Source organism: Ambystoma mexicanum, chromosome 10 (assembly GCF_040938575.1).
Source record: "Ambystoma mexicanum isolate Mex_15411 chromosome 10, UKY_AmexF1_1, whole genome shotgun sequence".
Taxonomy (NCBI): domain Eukaryota; kingdom Metazoa; phylum Chordata; class Amphibia; order Caudata; family Ambystomatidae; genus Ambystoma; species Ambystoma mexicanum.
Window position 1 is genome coordinate 1,028,008,866 of NC_090932.1, and position 25,526 is coordinate 1,028,034,391.

The window sequence follows — 25,526 nt, forward strand, 5'->3', positions numbered from 1 at the left end:
TCTCCCCGGCACCCAGAAAAAATTGATTAGTATAAGGGTCAGTGGATCAGAAAAACAAGGAATACATCAAGTACTTTGTACAGAACATACATAAGATAGGGTGTGCTTTCCCTTCTTTTTCTTTTTCTTTGTTATGTTCAAATCCCCACACAGGATTATCCAGGGGTTTATGGGTTGGACTCTTAATTTGTCGATCCATTTTATTATTACAGCAATGAAGGAGTTTGAGTCCCTAGCCGTTGGGTTCCAATTCATATTGAAGAGAACCAATACTCCTTTATTAATGGGAGCTGATTCCACCAATTGTATTAGAAAGATTTGGATCAGCGGGTCCGGGTGAATAAACCTTAGAACCCTTCCTATGGTGTTGTTTTTTACCAGAGTAAGCAACCATGAGCTGGGTCTTCTCTTCGGGCCCTTTGTTGCAGTATTCAGGTATGATATGATATGATGTGGCATTTATAACGCGCCTATACACAAGTGTTTCAAGGCACGACGTATCCAGTATAACTGTCCAGAAAAGGGGTCTCTCTCATCCATGTCTCCTGGAAACATAGTATGTTGACCCTGCTCAGTCTGGGATCTATAGCGCTCAACAAATGTGCGAAGTCCCTGGTGTTCCATGATCCTAATTGGAAGACTACAGGAGCAGAAGCCCTCTTGTTCTAGTCTCTTGTGGGTTGGTTAGGGCTCTCGCTAACCAGCTCCATGATTCCCCGTTTGGGATCCTTAGATCAAGTCCTCCGTTTTGGGCACAGGTTCCTGCAAGCTGCTTTTTGTTGGTCCTTTAATGGTGATTTTCAGGGCTTTTGGACTCAGGAGCCGAAGGGGCATCTCCGGTATGTTTAGATGATTGCTCATTATCTTCAGACGTTTGTCTTTTGAGAGCCCCTCAGATCGATCTGCAAGCCTTTAGATCACTATCCGGATCCTGCTATGCCGAGGAGTCAGCCACTTTCATATCGAAGCCAAGTGCCCTCAGTTCATCGATTGTATTTAACAAGAGTGCTAACAGTGCCAGTGACGCCATATGTAAGAGAACTCTATAATTCTCCTTTTCACACGGAAAGGCCACAATTTTGATGTCTTCTGATGTAATCACTCTTAACTGAGGTATTTTATGTAGGAGACTCATGATGTTAGCTCGATTTAATATGAGTCCATCATTGGCCTTCAAAACTCTCTCCAAAAAGAGCTTATACTGGGCCTTGGTTCCCATGTTGTGGTCCTCCTGGATCTGTATGAAAGACACTCACCTCAGATTCCTGGGGAGTGTTTCAGTTTCCTTGAGTGAGGTAGGCCCACCTTCTTTGAGTCTGCTATCATTTTCTTCATCACCCGCAGGTTTCTCTCCACAGAGATCCTCTTCCCACTTGTTTTTTCTCTCTTCATCTCTGGGGTTTCAAATAGTTTGGGCTCCTTTCCGAGGTCTGCTGGTCTTTTGACCGAATGTCCCCTGTCTGGTGTGAGGGGTGAACCTAGTTCAGGATCCTGCTCTTCATACTCAAAGTCCTCGTATGTGGAGAGCTGCATCAGATCGTCATCCTCAGGTTCTAAAGCCATGGACTACCCCTCCTCCAAACTGCCTAGGCTTACTAGTATGCCCCGGGAGCTCTTTGGTGAGGGCAGTTCCCTAGGAGTAGCCTTATGTTGTGTGACACTAATCTGTCGGGCTGGTGAGGCAACGGCTACTGTTCTTAAGTTTCTGATGAAATTTCTAGAGCCTCCTTCTCTTTGCCCCTTTTCTAACATCACGTTTTTTTTATAAGGGCATCCCCTTTTTTTCTTTGGTCTTCATCAGGACTTTCGAGTACTTACAGATGTCTTTAAGAAACATCGGAAAAGGCTCCAAATTCGGCCATTCGTCTGTAGGTTCAGCCACTGGATTACCTTCTTTTGTCGAGGTGATAGACTGTGTGTGTTTTATCCAGGATACCTGTAAACTTGTTGGTGGCGTGGAAGCTTCCACTAAGATCTGTGCTTGAGCCACCTCTAGAACCAATTGGAGTCCACTACAGGATGGCTGCTGGGTGTTTTCCCCACGCTCTATCGAGTATTGCACCTTAGCATCCCTCTCCCTAAGGCTATTTTGTAAGCCTGTGGTACTATGTGATAAGAGTGAAGTCAGGTCAACCTCAACTCTGGGGTTGAGGTCGACCTCAACTCTGGGGTTATGGCTTTTGGTGTTGCCTGGTTCTTCTTGACTCTTCATGAGGGTGGTGGTATCTCTGAACCATGCCAGGAATTGCCTTTTATCTTCTCTGGCACCTTCAATCAATTCTATGAGTGTTTTGAAGATGGCGCCCTCCGATTCCCTTTCTCTCAATCGTTTTTCCATTGAGGCTTCAATGCACGATTCAATGAATACTAACTTTGAATGCATCAGGACCAGTAGGGTTGATTGGTCTTTGTAATTCTCACTCAGGTTTTCATAGAGTTTTAGAAAGGGAGACAGGGTGATGATAACCATAGAGCCTATTGAGGCCTGAAGTTGTGCACAGTGGGAAGCCGGCGCTCTTTGAGGCACTGTTGGACTGAGTGCACATCTATTCTGCTGAGGTTGTGTCTCTCTGAAGGGCGACTCAGTCTCTGAGTCCTCCGATTCCTCACTTGACGTTGGTTGATAAGGCTCACACCCCTTGTAAAACACTCTGCTGGGAAGAGGCTGTGTTCTTACAATGAGTTTCCACCCTCAGCTTCTTAGAGAATTGCACTTGATACAGGAGTTGGCTATTAGGTGGATTAGATTTTAGTTTTTTTGAGGGAGAACTGTAAGACCCTCGTCTTCTGATTCCACCAGGGACCTTTTCTCTCCCCTGGCCTGTTCATTCAGATTTAACTGATGTCTTATTGTTTGGGGAATGCTGGGCCCAGACTCTCTCCTAGTACCACCGTAGCTGTCGGAGTTCTTTTCAGATGAAGTCCATAGTTGAACTACCTCGTAGTTTAGTTGAGAGGGCGCCGGTACCCCTTGAGCCTCTGAAATATTGGCTACTATCGGGATCCGGGACAACATTGGAGCAACTGACACTGGATTCACATTAGATTCACGGGGGTGGGGGGCAGGCAAGCCCTGCATTTTCTTCCGTTGTTGAAAAGGATATGGCGCTCTCAACCTTTTTTTTCCATTTAATACTGGAAACATTTTGTGGAGATATGCACTGGGCAGACCCTGCAAGCAGGTCTAAGTCCGATACGATCCCCCAAACATCCGTTATTTGGGGGCCTTCCTCTTTGATAGTGGGCAGAGGAGCCAAGACCTTCGTCTTGAAGTGCCACTTAATTGACCTATTATCTTAAAGTGATTTGCTTGTGGGTTTTTGTGGCGGAGTGCCGGGTTTTTTTGAGAATTGGAGGCCCCATCTGCTTGTTCTGAGAAGCGGGGGACCAGGGTGTCCTTCGGAGATCTGCTGCTTCTAGCTGCGCAGCGATCAATGTGGGTTTCGAGATAACCTGCGCACCTCCATCGTCACTATTCATTCCTGCCTGAAATGCTCCATCGCGGCAGTCAACGTCTTTCCTGATCTCTGCGGTTAGAGTTTGCAGGTTCGCCATACTGGGCACATTCAAGTCTGCGGCATCTAGAGGGCCCGGCATCTAGAGGGCCAACACGGAAAAAAAGGTGAGATTCCCACACAATCGTAATGACAGTCCTCCATGTTCTGATTGCTTCTTTTCTGAATAGTAGCAGGATGTAAAGAGCTGGGAGGAGAGGGGCAGGCACCCATGGTATCACAATTCGCAGATTGAGTCTCAAAGTCAAAGGGCGAGACAATGGGGGATGTTCAGGGCAACGGTATGGGACTCTCCTCTGAATTCAAGAGAGGCAATTTGGTGGTAAACAGTAAGTCCACCAAACCCCCACCCCCTCCTTTTACCTCCATGCAGTAGCTGCCACGCCTGGCTTCGGGTCCTCAACAGGATTCCAGCATTTGCAGCTTGAGGGTGCTCTATGTTCAATTCGCTTGCACCATATTTAAAGTTCACACTGACGGCCCCCTGCAAGCCCTCAGCAAACACTCAGCCAACACTCTGAGACACTGCGCTTCGGGAGTGGAGTGTTTGTAGGGTAAGTTCCTCCTACTCAATGGCAATGGAAAATAGACTGAATGCACCGCACAGCACACAACAGACCCGCAGCACGTCCTTGCAGGCCAACACTCTGCCATACACGTTGAAAGTCTCATTATGAGTTTAGCGCTATTAACCCTTATCAAACTGCCAAACTTAATTACTCTTGCAGCATGTGGTAATGATAATTTACTGGGCAATTTATAGGATAATAGTTACTTCCCATTCTGAAGTGTCATAGGTGTTCGTTGTGGAGCAGTAATATTACAGCATGCAGCCATTTTGCAGGCCACATTATCGTTACTTTTGTGGGGGTAATACCCCCAACCGTAAAACCCATGTTCAGCCACAGTGGTGAAACAGACATCTGTTTTACCAGCACCACCGTACAGAAACTAAAAGGATGTTGAAGAAGAGGAGCACACGTTTGAAAGTCATTATTCAGTGTATTCATAGACATGTAATGCAAACATTTGTATTTTGAAACTAATATCAAACCGAAAATAACTCCAGTTTTGTTACAGATGTCCATCTGGAATAATGAGAAAATAAAGCTGCTGCACTTAACTATTAATGACATTTTGCTACTGGATGTACACAAGACTATCCTGGCTACATTATGTAAAGAACACTTTATCAGAAATATGATAATTCTCAGTGTTTAGGGATAGAAGGCCAATATCCCTTTCTCAAAGGAAAGTCATTGGTAAGTTATTTTGCAATTATCTGTAATTGCTTACATGCAACCCCTATGATTACTTGATTATGCTTTTATCAGTTACCACTGGCTGCAAATAGATTTAATTGGGTTAACCATAAAGTAGCTTTGTGGTTTTTTGCTGGCCGCGCAATAGACACAAATATGTACACTGATTACTTTGGTGAGAAAATGTAATTTTAGGCAATGTAGGTCAGTTTACTTTCATGTTTGATGGTCTTTAGAATTTTCTTTCTGCTACTCTTTCAATTTATTCATCCAGATTAGCCCTATTAACATGATTGCAGATGTGTATTTAAGCAATAAACCCCATCTGGCGAGGGCATTACCAGGTTAGATAATGCCCCGGAGTCGAGTTACAGGCCTGAACAAAACGAGGGCCTTAACGTTAGTCTTGGGGCATTACTGCACTCAGTAATGCCCCTGTTTGGAGGGATTTTTATTGCTATTGGCATCCCGGCACATTTTACCGTGATGCTAATTGTTTTTTCCAAGTTGACATGCTGCTGTTTCTGAACTTGAAAAAAATGCATAACAAGATGGCCACCACGGACAAAGGAGAATGGAACTACACATACTTCCTTCTTCCTTTCCATGATGGCCCTCACTGAGACAGAGGTGCGTCAGGAGCAGTGAGTGTTCCTGGCACCAGTGAGAGACAAGGAACCGGAAGGTAAGTGGGGCAGCAGTGAGTGAGGGAGGTGGACATTGGAGGAGGTGGGTGGAGGGAAGGGCTGGCGGGGGCGCGGGCACACTTACCTGCTGTTTAAGCGGGGAAGATGGCAGCTTCCTGCTTCTGAGGAGGCTTGGAATGGGGACTTTACCCTGCGGTAAAGAACCCGTTCAGAGCTTCCTGATTGGCTGGGAGGCCACCTGCCCCCCCACCCCCTCCGCCGGGGTGCTAATACCATTTAGTGAGTTTTTACATTTGTACAGGTATTTTTCCTTGTCTTAGTATGTCAAATATGAGTATTGTTGTTGATGAACTTGTGTTTGATTAAACAAATACCATTAGTGTTACTGCCTTAATGAGGCTCAAACTCTCATATCTCCAGAGCTATTTGGTGAATGAAACAGTTTATCCAAAAGTCAAGAGCGGCAATCATATTAGCATGTGTGTAACGCTGAAGGTATTCTGATTATAACTCAACGGTGCATAATGTATTTGGGCACTAGGATTAGTTTCCAAAAAATAGGTTTAATCATTGAAAAATCTCCCGTGTTTTTGGGCGTATCCCCCAATAGGCGGATAGCTAAACACTCCCTATTCATGGCACGCATGTTGCAGATACATGGCAAGCTGACCATAGTGGGAACTCACTGAGAATGAGTGAGCTGATCTAGAGCATTTCAGCAGTGTGTCACGCATGCTAGGTTTCCAGCGCAACTACCAGTCTGTGTGCCAAGTTCAGGACATGCAACATTTCAAGCAGAGAGTTCTCTACCTAATAATGGTAACTAATGTAAGTGATGCCCACTTTGAGAAGCTTTATAATTCCATATCATTCCAAGAGTTAAGACTGGAATCAAACTACCTCGAGTTTAGGAAGACCATCATAACTTTAATTTTCCAAGAGGCTTTCCCAATCTCGTACTGCTATCTTTGGCTTGACCTCTTCAAACTTTTAGACTTGGCACTCCAATTGCTTCACGCTCTTTTAAAACTGGGATTGACTTTGTACGGGCTTTGGCAATGCTTTGCTAAATTCTAGTTTTTGACCATGGTCCTTATGTTATTTTGTTTCCCACCCCCCTCCTTCGAAGCACTCAAAACTGTCTGAGCAGGCATGCAGGACATTACAAAACATGAAATAAAAAAATGGATATACATTTGGAGGAATGAGGATGCATACTACATTAGCACATTGAATTCAGAATGAATGGCTGACTCAAAGGTACTGGTGTAAGTGTGTTTCCGCTGGTGTCTGACACCTGGGCATTAGAGCGAGTCGGCTATTGTCACACATAGAAGTCCCGTGGTGGCATGTGAGAGGAGTGTAGATCCTCTGACCAGAAGAAGGAGCATATAATTGACACCTGTTTATGTATGCAGGTACCAGGAGTATGTCAGTAACCATGGTCCAGTTATGCACTGGAAATTGGTGGGTTGGAGAATAAGATACCAAGCTGAAAGCCATTTCATATTTATTGATATTGATATTTTATTTCTAGTTTGGTAGAATAAGTAGAAAATAAGGGCACCTGGCGGAGTCCTGATTTACCCAGGTGGGTACATATATACATATCAAAAATAATCAGGATGGAAGATCCTATAAGCGGTTGTGTAGTTCTGAATGTTGATATTTATTTCAAAACAACACAGAACATTTTTAGTGACTCTTTACAGTACTTTCGATAAGCACGAAAGTTTAGAACAAACGGACAAGAGTGATTGTATTCTGTGGTAACACAGGTAGGTGTCAACCTCAGAGATATTGAGGTCAAAACTTCACATAGAGGCACATTCATAAATGAGGTAGGAAGGACCTACACTTGGCAGAGGGTGCACCTGGGACGGAAGGTGGTCCCAGGCGTGATTTACACAAGGTGTACACAACAGTTTTTACAAAAACATACACAAGAGGGGGATGGTACAGTTGTGTCACGGGGGATCGACACAGGTGTGTTTTGGCCAAATCGGGCTTGATTGGAGCCTGTCTGTGTGTTGGCCTTCATCAGGATGGACACCAGTTGCGGAGTAGCCCGTGGTATCTGCTGCTGCTATAGCAGTGGGATGCTGTAGGCAATCCTCAAATGGTTACTGGATTGCGGGTGCGTGGAGCACTTGGAGTGGGCCGTTGTCTCCTTAAGGCTGAAATCTCTCAGCATTCCGTGAGCCGGACAGGGCCAGAGTGGGTCCCAATTTGCGGTGTGTCCGGAGCGAGCGTTTACACGAGGACGCGAGGACTCGAGGACTCAGGAGGACCTGACGGTGGCCAGGTGCACGGTGCCAAGAGAGAACAGATCAGTAGGGGAGAGGGGGAGCGAAGGCAGAAGAAAAGAGGAAGGTCTTGAGGTGCTTCTGGAACCGGAGATGGTTCTCCTCAAGTTTTAGAGTGGCAGGGAGGCTGTTCCAGAGGGAGGCCCCTGCCGAAGACAGAGATCTACCCCCAGCTTGTTCCTTTGAAAAACGACTGACCCTGAGGAAGTTGGCGGTAGAGGAGCGAAGAGCTCGAGAAGGGAGGTATTTACAGAGGGATATCTGAAGGTATTTTGGACCCAAGCCCCAGAAAGCCTTGTGGACAATGCAGAGGGTTTGGATTTTAATCCTTGCATCCAATGGGAGCCAATGGAGAGATTTCAGAGCTGGAGAGATACGATCCCAGGGCTTGAGGTCAAGGACAAGTCTTGCAGTCCTGTTCTGGATGATTTGCAGAGGGTGGAGAGTAGAGGCAGGTAGATTTAGAAAGAGGCTGTTACAATAGACCAAGCTAGAGAGAACCAGAGCTTGGGATACCATGAGCTTCTGGGGGAAGGAGAGGAAAGGCAGAGTACCTCTGAGGACGTGCAGCCGGAAATTAGACTTTTTAGAGACCTCAGAGATGTGGGCGGAGAAGGAAAGGGTGGAGTCAAAGATGACTTTTTATGGAAGACAACTGCACTGCATGGTGTTTGTGGGTGGACAAGCGTGCAAGGGTCTGGCTAAAGACACATGGCATGGCATGTTGGAAAGAAATCCTATGTGTGAGTGCCTTTGATCAAATTCTGTGTTCTTTGCATGGGTGTCTAACCATCCGTTTCTAGAGTGAGGCTACTGTGATAGGCTTCTTTCAGTGAGTTATGCTAATTTTATTTACAGTGTTGCACATGCAAGGAGCACAGCTTGATTCCTTGCATGCGTGTGTAGCACTTAGAGCACTGCTGAAAGAGGTGCCCTATATGTTGTATTTTCTTGATGTGAATAGTTCTGACTACTTTTTGGCACACACTGTTGACCATTTTTCTTTGGTGAGTGTCACCACACTGTACAGTCAAATGCTGTCTACTGTCTAGTGGGCTTCTTTTTGATTTATTTATATTTATTTACTTATTTATGTATGTACAGGAGGGTCAATGCTCGTTTAACACAAAGATTAGTACAATAGATAAGAAATCGCATTTGATGGGAAGCAGTGAGCGGCTTACAAGGTGATGGGTTTGAGGGACATTCTGACGAGGTTATGGAGGGAAGTAAATGGAACAGTCACCGGGAAAAGTACATAAGTGGAATTACGTAGATTAAAGATAACCAACATTGGACATTTTTGAGTGCAGATAGACGGTATGGCCAGCTGTACTCGGGATGTGACCATGATGGGTGAAGTGTTAGAGTGGAGGCAGAGGAAGTGAGGCACGGAGGCAGGTTAGAGACGAGGGAAAATGTTATGTAGCATTCAGATGAGAGGTAGGTTAAGAGGGCAACTCTGAGGCACGGAGGTAGGTTTTTAGTTTGGTTTTCAAAAAATCCATGTGTACTGTTTTTTTTGGATGGCTGGGGAAGAGAATTCCATGCAAGTGGAGCAAGAAGAGAGAAGGCAAAGCAGAGATTACGAGAAGGCTTGTAGAGTTGGATAGAGGAGGATAGATACTGTTGTGCCTTACTGTTGATAGATTTGGGAACCAGGAGGAGAAATGTAAATCTGGCCCTGTTTTGCATAATCAGCCTGGTGACGGTACAACAAAGTAAGTGTGAATAATCTTGTTGAGAGGACAGAAAGCATAGTTGGGGAGACCAAAGAGGATGCTAGCACAGTAGTCCAGTTTACAGAAGTCAAGAGTGGTTAATGGATGCTTGGTGGTGTTGGTAGGAAGGAGGTGCCTGACATTCCTAATATTTAGGAGTTTGAGGTGAGCTGCTGCTCCAGTTCTGGAGATGAAAGTAGAAAAGGTAGGAAAATGGTCATAGATGACACTGAGGTTTCTAGCTGAAGAAGAGTAGGGGAGAGTGCCAGGTTGGAACTGGACAGACAGAGGAAGAGAAGAGATGAGAGAGAGCTTTTGGCACAGAAGAAGAGCCCCTCTGTTTTGGTAGAGCTTAACATCAGAGAGTGTGAAGACATCCAATATTTAATGGCAGAGAGACAGTTGGAAATTTTCATAGAGAGATCAAAGGAGAGTTCAGGGAAAGAGAAGAAGATTTGCGTGCCATCCGCAAAGAGTTGGTATGAGACCCCAAAGGAGGAGACTAGTACCCCAAGAGCAGAAGTGTAGAGTGTAAAGAGGAGCAGACCAAAAACAGACCCTTGTGGAAGAGCAACACTTAGAGGAGTGAGTTCAGAAGTGTTGTTGCTCCTGGAGACAGATAATTGGCGAAGTGCAAGGTAGTGAATTGTGTAGTTTTGTGTAGAGCATGTCACACTTCTGCTTCGAACAAATGCTCCAGCTGAAGGGGCTGTGTCCCATTCATGGATGTGGAACACATAGTGCTCTGGATAAGGATGATGTGCGTCCTTACAAAGAGTTGTGCAGTGCTTTGCACTTCACCTTTAGCATTTACATCTGTGCACTGCAAGAACCATGACAAAAGGTCATGCAATTTCTGTTGTGCTTTCTTGGATTGAGATTTGTACTTCTGTGAACTATATGGTGTGTACCCTTGAATGTACTGTTGAAGACCATACTGTGTGTGTTGTACTTCCTTGTAGTAGGTTGTCAGTTACATACACGTTGATAATGATATACTCAAGCAAATGCTTAATTTGCATATTTACACTAAAAGTGTTTGCTAATGTTTCCATTTGGTATTTTATTACCATCTCCTTGAAATTCAGAGAAACATGTTTTTGAATGGATGTTAAGATTCTCTATTAATTACTTTTTTTAAAATTTAGTTATCGTGACAACTTTTCAAATTTTTTAACTTGCATATTTACATCTTACTTTTGCTTTAACAACACTAAACATACTAAAAACTCAAACATAATCCAGGATTAACATCACTTCATCTCTAAAAAAGGAAAAAAAAGAAAAAATACATAATTTTCTCTTTAGTCCTATTACACAACCCAAGATAAAATTAATCTTTTCTTTCATATTACACTCAATTTCCTAGAAAGGTGATTTTTTTTTAAAGAGGAGCCAAAATTCCCCCTAAAATCATGAACATTGATGAAGATACCAGGTATTTCCTTTTAGTTATATTTACAGTCAGGCATCACTGCCTGTAGATATTGTACAATTGCTACCTGGACTCTAGACCGTGTTCTTGAGAACAAAATTTGCCACATCTGATCACTCATCGTGGAATTCTGAAAGGTTATCACCCCATCAAAACATCTTGCTTGAGTTTCTCTTAGGGCTTCACAATCAACAATTAAATGCTGCATAGTTTCTCTTTGATGTCATAACTTGCAATGTCTACAGAAATCTTGATCATGAGACAATATTTTTCTTTTGCAAAGTACCTCTCGTGTTTTCCATAAGTTTAATCTAAATCTTAGATAACCAGAACGCACTCTTTGTGAGGGGCTTTTCAACTAATAGCTTGCCATGACCCCATACTTTTTCATGCAAAATAGGAATATGTTGAAATCTTTATATTGGGCACACTTCACCTAGTTATTAGACCAATCTAGCTCATACATTTTGGATTTAGCTTTATCTGGGTTCGAAATATTAACATTTCTCTAGGAACATCTGCATCTGCCAATTTGTCCAATACATGGTTTCTACACTCCCTTGCAAAAAGTCATCTAGATTTAATTAGCTGATGGGATATTACCTCTAAAATGGTATTACTTTTTAGACCCAGAAGACATTTGCGAAGGAGTGTACACTGCTTCCATAGTACGTGTGAATACATGGATGTTAGGCCAAGCTCATGGCATATAATAGCCACTGTGACTGTTAATTACTGTGATGGAATCACATTTCTAATGCCAGGAAGGAGGGATTGAGAGACCTTAGGGGCAGAGTAAGAGCATCTTCAGCATGATGTCGACCTAGGGGTGTATGGTTGATCCCATTGTTTTCCCTTTTCCTGGAATCTGAGCCGATGAGGGAAAAGGTCACTCCAAAAGATTCAGAAATGTTCCTTTGTTCAGAAGTCGGCAGGCGTTCATGCTTGAAAACTTCAATCACACAATCACAGCCAATGAACCCTTACCAGCTGTGAACTAATATGCACATGTTTGGCCTTGAACCACCACTTACCCATACTTGAAGGCACTCTACATCTACAGCCACAACCAAACACCATTCCAGGGATTGAAGACACATGTGAGCTAGTGAGCGAAGCATTTGAAATCAGTTGGCCATCATGGCAGGGTCATCTGATTCCAAGATGGCAGCCAGGATTTATATTCTCTTTGCCTGTGGAGCTGCGGGCTGACCAGTTCCCATTAGCAACTAAATAGACACATTCGGGGAGGCCCAATTAAGACTGACCAATCACAAAGCACAAGACATTGGTTGCAGCAGAAACAAAAAATCAATAACTTAACAAGTTAAAATAACCACTGGTGCAGGTATTAAAAAAGGGGCCAAATGCTGATGCCAGTATGAGAGTTTGAAGTCAGCCTGAGAGCATGAGGCAGAGCAGAGTGCAGGGGAAGGAGCAGGGAAATGAATGAATGAGCTCAAGTAGGTCAGGAGGAAGGAAGATGGCAATGTTTACAAAGAGGATGTTATCAGCAGGGGAAGGTAGGGTTGTATAAGGATGAGCTAAGGAAAGTTAGGAAGGAGCACATCAGGAGACAGGAGAGGAGGGAGACGTGAAGGAAGAAAGAACCTAGGATCAGGAGGACATGGAAAAAAGCCAGTGAGGTACATTGATGCCAGGGAACCCAGAGTTTGGCCAACCAAAAAGGTCAAAACCTGAGGGCAGGGAGTAGAGGGAGGGGGGGGTTACAGGAGGTGGAGGTTGGAGCAAGTGGGGGATGAGGTAGGGAATGGTCAGGGTACCAAGGATGATGCAGTGGAGAGCCTTGGTTTCCTGAAACAAAGACCTAGTGGTGCCCAAACCTAAACATCGCTGAGTGAGCAGGCAAGACTAGCTGGGGATTATAATATGGCTTGTTGGATGTGGCAAGTCTGCCAGATAATTTACTAAAGAGTACTGGCCCTCCCTTGTGGCAAGAAAGAGATGATTTATCTTGGGCTACGCTGCCCTTCACAGGGACTACAAAGACGATAAGACCAGCAACGAAAGAACTATCTGGTCACCTAAAAAACATCTGCTTCATACTTTGCATGAAAGAGTTCTCAGGTGTGGAGAATTGTCAAATGAACTGTAAGTGACTTTGTGTTATGGACCTTTTTCGTCAATTAACATTTGTTGAACAGTTGTTTGAACAACCCTATCAGAGACTGGCCCATCGCTTTGGGAATGTCCCCCGGTACATTTCATTTCTCTTGGAATACCACTTTGTTTCAAGAAACAAATCCGACCTTGTGTTTTACTTTGGTTCCTATCCTAGGTTACAGCTCAATACAATCTGTTTTGCTATTACAGTATTACCACTTGAGCCCTCCTTTATGTAGTAATATTTCTGTTTTTTTTACTAGGTGCACGTTGATATGACATACTGGTCTCACATCCCCATTTATACAATCTCACCCTATAGTTCTGTGCAAGGAAATGGACAGTGTGATTTTCAAAACTTGAAAAAGAATCAAGTAACTTCAAATAAAGTAGTCTCCAGCATTGCCCTGGAAATCACTACCATACTAGATATTTCCAAAATCAATAATCAACTAAACAAACTTCCTTGCCTATAATAATCTCCCTATTATCAGTCGATGACAACATTTATTCTAATAGTCTACATATAGATATATTGTATTCTAAACGATTTGTGGCAGTTTAACATTTCTATTCTACAATTGCTTCAATCTAAATATCAGTTTCTTAAATGATAGCATTCCAACATGATGCAAGTGTATTTAAAACATTCCATTTTTTGCAGTATCCATACAAGTATTGTATCAGCGAAAGTTGCTTTAAAAATTAACATTCAGAGAAAATTTACAATAAACCAACTCCCCTGTGCCTGTGTGAGGTAGTGAATTTATTTTCTATGTGCAGGCCATTTAATGAGACAATGGCCAACTTGATTTGGCTCTTGTAGGTTTGAATTCGAAAATGCTGTCATGCATTTGTTTACAAATATAATTAATTCCTTATACTCATTATTGATACGCAAGAATCCTAATCTACTACTTTTCCCCCCACCCTGTTGCATGAATGCATGATATCTCTCAGACAACAGTGTGTCGTGACACACACTGTGATTCAAAATGACTATACACCAGCTTAAGGCACACATCATCTTTTAAATAGTACTTGATTTATCAAATTTTATTCTGCATTAAAATGGCACCAGAATACATTCAGTTCTAAATTTCATTTCTCGATACAAAGTACATTGGGCTTTAAGGAAATAACATCTCACTTTGTCTTCAATGTAATCAGAAGAACACCAGGCATTTAGTTACCAGCAAATGTGTTGCTGGTCTCAAGTAGCATTCCCCTGGATTTTCCCAGTAGATTATTTCCCCAGATTCTACCTTGGTCAATCTATATGGCAAGTTGGGGTTTGTTGGGGTTTAATTTACCTTTTGAATGTGTGGCATCTTATTTTTGGAGAATCAGCTGGACACTCAGTCATCCTGGGATCATTCCTTTAGCAAACCCTCTTTTCGGGTGACTATCTAGAAATCAATTTCCAAACGTACACTGGTCATCCTTATCTCAATGGGCTAGTCTCCAATAAGCATGAGATAATCTCCCGCTATTCCATAATAATCATCTCTCTATCAGAAAGCAAATATATATTGTTTTAACTCATCTTAAATTTTACAGAGGTGTGGTTTTCCTTGTCCCATGACACACCATACAGAAAGGGAGGCAGTAAACCACTCCTAATGAAGATATGCCTAGTTTAGTTTTTTTGGACCCTAATATTTTAATTAAAATATGCTATCTTACAAAAAACCATGTCACCATAATCTAGATACCAGTGTGCACCATTAGAGATTTGAATAATCAAGATGTGATCACATTCAGGGAACTTACATGTTTTTGTCATTTTCACTTATTCTTAACACATAATTTGGAAGATTGTACTTCTAGCTACAAAATATAAAAATCATGTTGATACAAGCTTGCATCTGAAGGCAGTAAGTATTTTAATGATTAAACATTTGTTTTAAGATTTTCCTCATTTTGCTTTCTATTCATGTTGCAAGTGTGGATTTGCTGACCTTTTCCTCCAGGTGGCACTGGCAGCGCATCCCCTAGTATTGCTTTTGCTTGCTGTTAATGTATATCAAGGCAGAATGTCTTCTTGCTGTTTATAGAATTCTGTAACCTTTCCCAAGACCTATGCTGAAGGAGTTTTTATGGGAAGCATGGAGTTTGATGAATTATGACAAGCCTTTTGAAGCTTAGAACCCATAACCAGCAATCTGTTATTTTTGCCAAGTTGGCATTCGGAACCGGCTTGCACTGGACCAAAGGCCTGTGTGTGTGCTCTGTATGTTTTGCTATTGTGAAGTCCTGTTTCAAGTTTCCAATTCTGATTGTTTTGAACTCCCCTTCAGTCACAAGACATGGGCAGGTCTCTTAGAATTTCAAATACAATGCTTGAGAGTTAAATATATGTATGGTAAAACGAAATAGAGCTTTACATGCTGTTTTCTGCATTTGTATACCATTACATCTCACCTTATTTTGGATAACATGAAACATATTCAAATCTAGTCACTGGAGTTATATACAGTGACACTTTACATAAGGCTACGATAGAGTTTATATTGTACATTAATTAGTACTCAAAAAACATAGGAAAGATAGTCATTGATTTTTATTTTTTATTTTATTTTAATGTGTTACAGTTAAAAACTGCACATTTCACAAAACATAAGAACAAACAAATTATAACATTCACAAACACATTAATAAAAACAACATCCCTATTGACACACGTTTTTATTTTTTTGCCAAGACACTTCATGACAAACAGTAATTATTATTCTTAAAACAGACTAATTAATACCCTCTGAACAAATGGGGTTAATTTGCGCCAACACGTGACACTCCGTGACCCAAAGTTTTTTATTGAATGAATGATTATTGTGTCACACTCAGGCTGGAGAGATAGAGGTACAAGACCCCACCTCTAAGAAGCAATATACATGAAACACACTCTCTTGCATATAAATGTGCCACATACAGAGTTCAGTGATTCCAGAATTGTATTTTATTATCACTTTTGGTTCTGAATTAATCTTAACTTTCTGCCCTCTATGGGAACACGTGTTTCGGCAGTTATAAATTGCCTTTCTCACACCAGGGCTGTATACTTGTGCACCTGTATTTACATACTGCAGTCTGTTCAGGCAGTAATAACCGGGTTAAATCCTGTTGAAGTGCGGCTCCTTGAGGCAATTTATAACTGCCGAAAACACATGTTACCATAGAGGGCAGAAAGTTAAGATTAATTCAGAACCAAAAGTGATAATAAAATACAGAGCTGGAATCACCGAACTCTGTATGTGGCGCATTTATATGCAGGAGAGTGTGTTTCATGTAATTTAATACCCTATTACACAGAAATAAATACATTCTAAGATTCATCCACTGAGAAATACTCCTACATACAGGATGGCATTCTAATCAAAGTTTGCAATCACAGACAGACATACTCTGTAGAGTGCTAGGTGCAGACTAATACTTTTGCTGTTCATGCAGTATCTCCAAAATGAAAGGTCTTTAATCAAATCTAAATCATAGACACATTCCACAAAGATGTACGTAGGGCCCCGTTTCCAACGTTCTATCAGAAAATGTTTTGCTGACTTTGAAACCCCCTGACTATCGCAGATTCTGCAAATTCTTTTCTCCAGGGGTATTTTTCACATTAGACCCTCCACTAACAACAGAGGTAAACGATTTATACGGAACAACAGGATGAATCTGCACAGGTTCTTGGCAGTAAGGTTAGGTAAGGTTGCGATTTCTTCAAGGCGTATAGCATTTCAGATACATGTGTATACTGTTTTAGCAAGATGATTACAATTATAACACCAATCCCAATGCTCTACTTTTTGCACAAACGCTTTTTTAGCTAATGAAACCCTTCATTCCATACCGGCCTGCAGTCGATCTCTTCAAAAGGGCTGCTACTAATTTCTCATACATGTCCGCCCTTCATCTCTTGTCCCATAGAATAAAGCAACTGGCACTTGGGGTATATCATAGCTTTGATAAATAAGAGGCCACACTCTATCATTACTATGACCATCATGGAGATAAGACCTAACTCTAGTCGGAGTATCTTCATAGGTACACACTGCGGAAGAGGTTATAAAAAAATTCTAGAAGCGGGACTCCAGCCTCCCTATCATTTTAGGTCTATGAGGGAGAGACATTCAATCCCATACAAGACAGTCGGACAGAAATACTGTTTATACAGGTGAACTGTACCCTCCAGGCTAAAACCCCCAGTAGAAAAATTAAAGTTCAATATCAGTGTGGTCAGATAAGCCCTTTCTACTACGTATGGTAATACATTCAGAAAAACCCTGGCTCGACTCGAATTCCACACTTAAGTATCTACCGCTATCCGCATTACTGTTAATCAGGGTCTCAAGATTTTCCCACTAGAAAACAAGATGATCTGGGTTTTACTCGCATTTATGGATAACTGATTTTCCTCAGAGTACTACCACAGTTCACCTGCCAATCACACTAGGTCCAAGAACATGTGGTCAAGTACCACAATATCGTCTGCCTATTCTAGGCATACTACATGATGCAAATCAATCTTAGGGGAGGCATGCTTCTATCACACTCAGCTGCTTCGGTAGATCCTCCAGGTACAATTTGAATAGAAGAGGTGCCAAGACACAGCCCTGTTCCACCTCTCTTGGGCTAGCAACTGGGCACAATCCCCCACCATCCAACTTGACCTGTACAGTATTATCCTCATGAAATCATTTTAGGAAATATAATAAATGTTCTGGGCAGCCATATTTTTCAAGCTACGACCAAAATTTCCCTCTACATACCGAGTCGAAGGCTGCCTGGAAAAATCGACAAACAGTGCGTAGTGTCCTGGAATGTTTTGATTCCATGCGCTTGCTGTCAGTAAGTCCATCAGCCTAAGATTGTGTAACCTAGGGCATCCAGGCTAAACCCAGTCTGTAATCTATTGAACAGTCCCTTGGGCACGGCCCAATGGTGCAATTCATCTAGGATAAAGGATGCAAACATCTTGACCGTAACATCTAGCATAGACAGAGGTCTATCATTTCTGGGCAGAGCGTGGTCACCTTTTTTGTATACAGCTATTAGAATTGCCATTTTCCAGGACAATGGCATTTTCCCTGAAGTTAATACCTTTTTATACAAGATTTCAAATATGCATGCCCAAGTCTCAGGGTCTTGCTTTAAAGGCATGGGCTAGTAAAATTTTTTATTGTCCCTACGGGTCGGCCATGTTTTTTAAGCCTAAGTGGCTCGATTTTAGAAAACTTTCCTATGGACCTTACCCGAGTTTTCGTCCATTAAACGCATGCGAAAACGAGCACCAGGGAGCTGCCATTTTCTGATAATCCTATCTTTCCCCGATCGCCCTGGCTGACCTGCTTTTGCGGCACTAAATCAATTCCCCCGCCCCTGAGCCTGACATTATCAAAACATTCATATTCCCCCCCTCTCCCCGTGACGTTACTGTGCTGCGTAGGCAAACGCGCCCAGTCGTCTTCTGCGCGACTCCACACAGAACCCGGAAACCAACACAGATCAACTCACAACACAGCGCGCCACAATTCGGAATATGAAACTGTACTTTAAAATGAAACAGCAACACGGTACATTTGGTAAAGTACATTTATTTGACATTAAATGTTTAGAGAATATTCAGCAATTGACATATGAACTCCGGAAGCCATTTATTTTCTTTTATCTGTATCCGCAATAACTGTTACGTTTCATCTTGAGTCACGTGCTGTTCCTTTATGGTACACAGGGTGTTCATTTTCGTAAAAAGAATCACTTTGGAAGCACGGTGAACCGCAAGGCTGTTCCATCAACTAGGCACTAGTCCAGCCTAAAGGTTGATATGTTGCTTCTAGCCACTAGTACAGCGTAAGGGCATGTGGGCCCTTGGCGATCGTCCCATAATATGGTGATCGTGCTCCAGTTGTTGACACGAAGCTGCAGGTGTCTGCTGAAGAATCCATCCGCCGGTGTCTCAAACAGATGGCAGTGGCAGTAAGGGATCAAATACCTGTTATGAAAACAAAAAAATGATCATTAGTCTCGCTAGCCGAACTTCATTAATATTACTCATTTTATTTATTACGGCCGATCAGAAACTATTTGCTTGCAAGGGTAGTTTAATGGAGTATGTTCGTCTCTAAAATCAATGCGAAAAGTAACGAGATAAATCGAGGCCAACACACAATGATAAACGACAGTCTACATGCGTGAGGAATGATATGATATATGATATGGCATTTGTAACGCGCCTATACTCAGTGTTTCTAGCCGTGACGAGGTAGGTGGGGAACAAGGGCAGACAGACAACGATCCTACTAGGCTTTCTGATCGCGCATGGGGATGGGCTGTACAAGGTTAGTTGAATACAAAATTAAATAATAGGGCCAGCTGGTGGCAAGTGCAAGGTAAATGCCGGGAGAAGGGGCTGAAGGATACAGAGACAGTCCGGTAGTGCAGGGAAAAGTGGCTGGGCCAAGGAGCGAGATCGGTGAGACCAGTGAACCTGCATGCCCATGTGCCCACTACGAACAGTTTTACTTGCTTTTCCTAGCTCTTCATTCATTAATTTATTCATGCATCCATTCATTAAATCTTCATTCCGGTATAAAAGCGTGTAAAGATTTACTTACATTATATTTTAAATTTCCATTGTGTCTCTTCGTAATGCAGTCTGTAAAACGGACCGTGCTCTTGACAACGATTTTTCGTATACTGACCTAAAATGAAACTCAGTCTAGTTTCTGAATTTTCTGCCTTATTGTCCCTTACGTTATTGCTCACTCCCTTCAAATGTAGTTCTTTCGGCATGGTCCCTGTCTCAAGGTCAAAAAACAATAGACCTTTATACTTCCAGTGCGACTTGTGGGCCTCATCTGGGCGCTGTCCTTCGCATTCTTTATTTGCAACATCACGTAGTATAGGCATCTGTGAGAACTTGAAGTTTAGAATCCGTCTATGTAGTGCGCCTCAATGTGCAAATGCGAACTGGCTTCTCTCCCAAATGCCACGGCCCGCTTGGCTGGCGCGTTCTAAGTGCCCCAATTTTGTCCCTGTTGTCTGCGAGCTTTGCAGCCCAAATTGAGACATTTAATTTTTGGCGGAAGGTCAGGGAAAGTATTAAGTACCACAGGAGTTGAGTTAAAAGTGAGATTTATTGTTTGTTTGTTTGTTTTATTATTTGCAATACGCAAGCCTCCCCTCCGTTAACAGAGCGCAGCATTTACATTTACATGAGATGAGACATGAGAAAAATATATACATACACATATGTGAGGTGAATAGAGAGAATTCAAAGATGACACCCAGCTTGTTCGCCACCCACGATGGTGAAGGTAGGGGTTAGGTTTACAGGTACACTGTATAATAACATTTATTTACAAAAAGACAATCGTATTGCAATTATTTAAACCGGGATTTGTACTTCACAATCAGCTGTGCATCGGGTGGGCATGGCACAGTCGCAATGTTCGGTGGCAATGGATCACTGCTCTGCACAGAAACGTCCAAAATTCCATATCTGTGCTTCTCTAACACAGCAACAATAAGGCCTTTCACAAAGTCGAACTGCATTTCATCATAGACTGGTTTGATCACCCATTGCTTACTTCATTTTGAAAACACCTTAGTGTAGCGAGGCATCCTTACTTTACCCCTAGTCATAGATTGTTCACGCCCGACATTGCTGTTATGGGCCAAGACCGCTAGTAGAGTGCGATGTTTCATGCCCCGAAAGCTAAAATGCAAGCGCTTTGGCCTGTACTTTAGGCACATATTGTGGAACACCTCCAAATCTCCTGTGTGACAGAATTCTCTCAGTCCTCTCAAATCTCTTGATAGAGTTTTGTCGAAAACAATCTTCTCAATGGCTTTGTGTGTCGGTGAAGATGGAATCAACCACTTCTTCTTCCGTGCCTCCTCTGGGGACAAAGGGCCATGTTCACATTGGTGGAAATGTTCATTTGCTGTCCAGCGGTGAACGTTGGTACAGTGGTGCATCAGTGACCGCCATTTTTCAAGTAGTATTTCTACTGACCCCTCACAAGTTTTTGAGCTCCACCAAAGATGGTTGGTGATGGAATGTGACCACTGCAAAATACTTTCAAAACCTTTTTTTTTCCCTGCAGCCGAGATTTTCTTATTGATTGATTTAGCAAGATGCCATACGTCAAATTGATGTTTAATATGTGGGAACTGCTCTCTCATTGTCTTGGCAATTGAAACGTGTCTATCCGTGGCTATGAGGTCGATGTGCATTCCCCTCGATTGTAGATATTCCACTGATTTTATAAAACCTAGTTTCTCCATGGCCACTGAGGATGTACATTGTGTTACCTGCACGACCACCGAACTCACAATTTTCTTACTATCCATGTCCTGAAAGTGGTAGGTGCAGTACTTGGCAGAAAATCCAGGGCTGTCGCACTGTCCATCGCCGGCTAGCCTGAATCGTTTGCCTTCGAATGTACTTGCTAGAGACAATTGTTCAGTTTTCCAAGCATCACTAATGGCCGGAAACAGATAATCAGGTTGGTATGTGTAGTACAGCGCTTTAGAAATGAAATGGAGTCCCACAAACTGAAAGAAAGCCTCTAACTTTCTAAACTTGGAGCCACTAAAAAGTGATGCAGCTGCACACAGTAGATTGCCTGCTGGCAGTTTCCCCAGCATTGGTTGTGCAGACCATGAGAACCTATGATTTAATCTACAGGCGGCATTTATTTTGACGTTACTGCCTTTTATTTGACGAGTCACATTAATCAATGGCTTCCCACATACTTTCCCTCTAATGGAATGCACACATTTCAGCATACTTATAATTTCCATCAAACAACTGTCGAATACAATGTATTTGCTCTCTTTCATTAGACTGTCATCCTGCGTCAACGTTGTTTCGGCCTTTGACGTTGTGGAGATTTCAACACATTGGAAAGTAATATCGCTGATATCAAGTTCTGATGCGTCTATGGACTCGGGTAAGGTCCATAGGAATGTTTTCTAAAATCGAGCCACTTAGATTAAAAAAACATGGCCGACCCGTAGGGACAATAAAACATTTTACTAGACCATGCCTTTAAGACTACATTCTCCAAGCCATTAGGACCTGGGGCCCATGAGGCTTTTAATCGACCAATTTTGTACATAATATCTGTCCATTCAATTTCCATCAATGCTTTCTACTTGGGGACTTTCTGTTGAGGGGGATTTACTGTTTTTCTTAGGGGAACATTGGCCTCAAGATATTGCCTCCACTGTTGGTCACTTATTGGATTAAGAATATGGTTACTTGTGAGTCCTTTGGCTTCCCCCAAAGGTTTCCATGTGTTTCTCGTCGCGGGAGTTTAAAACCGTTCTAATTTTCTGCCAGCCTGCAATTCTATGCAGCGACTGCCACCGTTGCACCCAATTTCTGCACTCATTTTTGATGTTCTTGCATTTTGTGACCCGAATTTCCTGTTACTTACACCTTTTCCTTTTGTCTCTTATTGTTTCTTATTGTTTGTCATAGGTTTTATTATGATCAGAGCCATACTCAACCTAGGTAGATTTACATATTGCCACTTCTTCGGATAACTGCAGAAACCAACTTTCAATCTCATTAATGTCTAGGGAAGCGATTTGAGAATATAGGTTAGAACACCATTCAATTATACAGCTATTGGCTTTCTGCACATTTTGGGCTGACCCTCTGAATCGGTTACTGGCATGTTAACTTCAGTTGAACCAATTTTGTGCTATACTTTTTCCAACCCCACCAATCGAAGGGACGATGTAAGAGAAGCATGGTCGCTAAAGTCGTTAGGCTCCACTAACATATTTTGGATAGTGCTTGAGGCATTAGAATGTGCAAAGAAATGGTTCCTGGTATCCAAAAGGTGCTTAAAGCATTGTGTGTTTCAGGAGGTCCGATAGAGTGTTCATTGCTGTGTTTTCCGAAAAGTGGGCAGAGCATCAACCAACCATTTTAGAATCTGTGTCATTTCCCCCATTTTTGCTCCTTCCTAACCCACATGCACTGTTGCACCATGGAGAGATTGGGGGCCCTTGGTATAATTCCCCTTTATAGTCATTGAATACAAATCACATTTAAACTAGACACATTTCCTTGACACATGGTATCCGAATTATAAGGACATGTTAAGAAATCCAGTTCTCTTGAAGCTTCAAAGTTGTGAGAATGACCTTTTTTGGGGACCCCATCTGGATTCTTATGTGAATAATATTCCAGGTGCTTTAGCCTTAAAACATAAACCATGTATGATTTTAGTACACATTATGTAGCTTGTGGCATTCCTTGGAAGTACATGCACTCAACCGTTTTGGGTCTATCTTTCGAATGGGACATAGTTCTTGTTTGATTTTCACCCTTGTCCTTAATAGCTGTCAATCGGCTGTAAGTATGTAATCTATACAATTGACTTTACAGGTGAAATCAGGCCTCAGAAATGATTGCAATCCAAAAGTTACTTTCACAATATTTACCCAATTATTGGGTATGCACATTTGTTCATCCTTTGCTCTATAGTTCTTTACAGTACACATACCGTACACATTCAAACAGTAGTAAGAAATGCCATGAATCATTGGTTGGAGGGATTGTATGGGTTTTGCACAAAACCTAAACAAAGGCTCCATAATGTAGAGTTAAAATTAGCTCTGCAGCATGAAATCCCCACCTCCACCAAATAAACTTTGCAAGTTTTCGCACGTGACATCAATACTGATATTTCATATGGCATTGTCAATGTCACAATCAATGACACCATGATTGAAATTGGTTTAGGCGTATATGCTGAGGAACACGGACCAACTCTGGAGACAGCATGTGGTGTAAGCAAAAGGAGGATCCTCAGGGTCTCGCACTTCCCTGCTATAAAGCAAACAATTGTAACTTGGAGTGAAATAGGGATGCTGTGCCTCATTACAAGTTTGCCGGTCCGGGAACTACTTTACCGGTAAGCTTGCCTGTACCGTAGTTCCCGGACCGACAAACTACGAGTTGTGCTCGCATGTGCCTTACTGCCCGCCAGGTCTGACCTGGGGCAGAGCATCCAACCTCCCCATTCCCATTGAGCCTAATGGGGTGCATTCCGTACCAGCGCCCGTGAATGGGAAATTACCAGGTCCGGCAGGGCCGTAATGACAGGGTAATTTCCCATTCACGGGCATTGAAAATTTTCTGAAGCTTGGAGGCAGCCTGCCGGTTTTACCGGCAAGGCTACTGCCAAACCTATAATGAGGTCCACTGTCTCTTTAAGGGGTATAGATGGTTCTTTGGGAGAGCTATACAAGGATAGGATAATAGCAATTAAATAACATCTCACCTGTTCTTAAATAGCCCCTGTTGCATGTCACCCCTGTAGAGAGACATGGTATCTCCCAGGGTGCGTATGTGTGTGTGTCTTGGTCACATGGTTGCCCATGTGACCAAGTTAATAAAAAGTACAAGCTGCTTCCGGCTTGTCAGTCAAGACCAAGCTGACTCCGGTGTCGTTCATGTGATGCGCCCTGCCAGCGCCATACCGTGCGCTGTATGCCCGAGGACGGGGCCCAGCACAAGGACGGTGCTCCTGCTGGGAAACGCCGTCCCAAGGAGTGCGGAAGCCACGTGACCATGGCTGTGGTGGTGACCCGGCCTGGGTGCCCCCAGAGCCAAGGCCGCAGTGTGCTGGGTGCACCCAGCCACGTGGGCCGCTCCGGTGATCCGGAGCGGGTGGGGTGACCCCCACCCATACATCTGCGGCGTGATCGGCACACTGAGGAAGTCCATCGGGTGATCCCGACATGAGTATGGGGCCTGCCCGGTGATCCGGAGCAGGGCCCCAACAATGGCGCCCCGAGAAGGTGGTGTGTCGGCCGCACGGTAATGGTGGGTGGGGAGGTGCACGCCCCCAGGAAGAAAGGAGCAGCATTCGCCGCAAAGGAAGGGTGAGTTGGTGCGCACCCTAAAGAGGAAGTGGAGGTGCATCCCCTGCGAGGTAAAGCAGGTGGGTCTGCAAACCCCTCCCCCCATGAGGGGGAGGCTCCACAGAGGCCTCGTCCGCACAACAAAGGAATTCGCCCCCCCCACCACCACGACAGGAGGAGAGCTGCCTGCCCTTTCCCCATGATGAAGGAGCTATCCGCCCTGCCGTGAGGAGAACTACAGAGGAGGAGGTGGCTACAGATGGGGGGAGACAGAGCCCCCGCCCCCACCGTGGCGCAGGCCCCCCCACCACCAGGGCCCGCGAGGACACAAATGTGCTCCGGAAACCAGAGCGGAGAAAAGAAATTAGGAAAATGCACCAGGGCCCACGAGGACCCAAATGTGCTCCGGAAACCAGAGCGGAGAAAAGAAATTAGAAAAATGTGGCAGGCCCAAATCCAACTGGGCCCCCAAGGACACAACAAAAAAAAAAGGAAAAAAAAATGAGGGCGAGACGCCCGCCCATTTCCTCCGCGAGAGACGGAACGGGTTGGCGGCTGCACCGCAACCAGCAGGTGCTGCCCCGCCATCCCCCAAGATGAGAAAGGCTCCAGTGGAGCAAAGCGGGG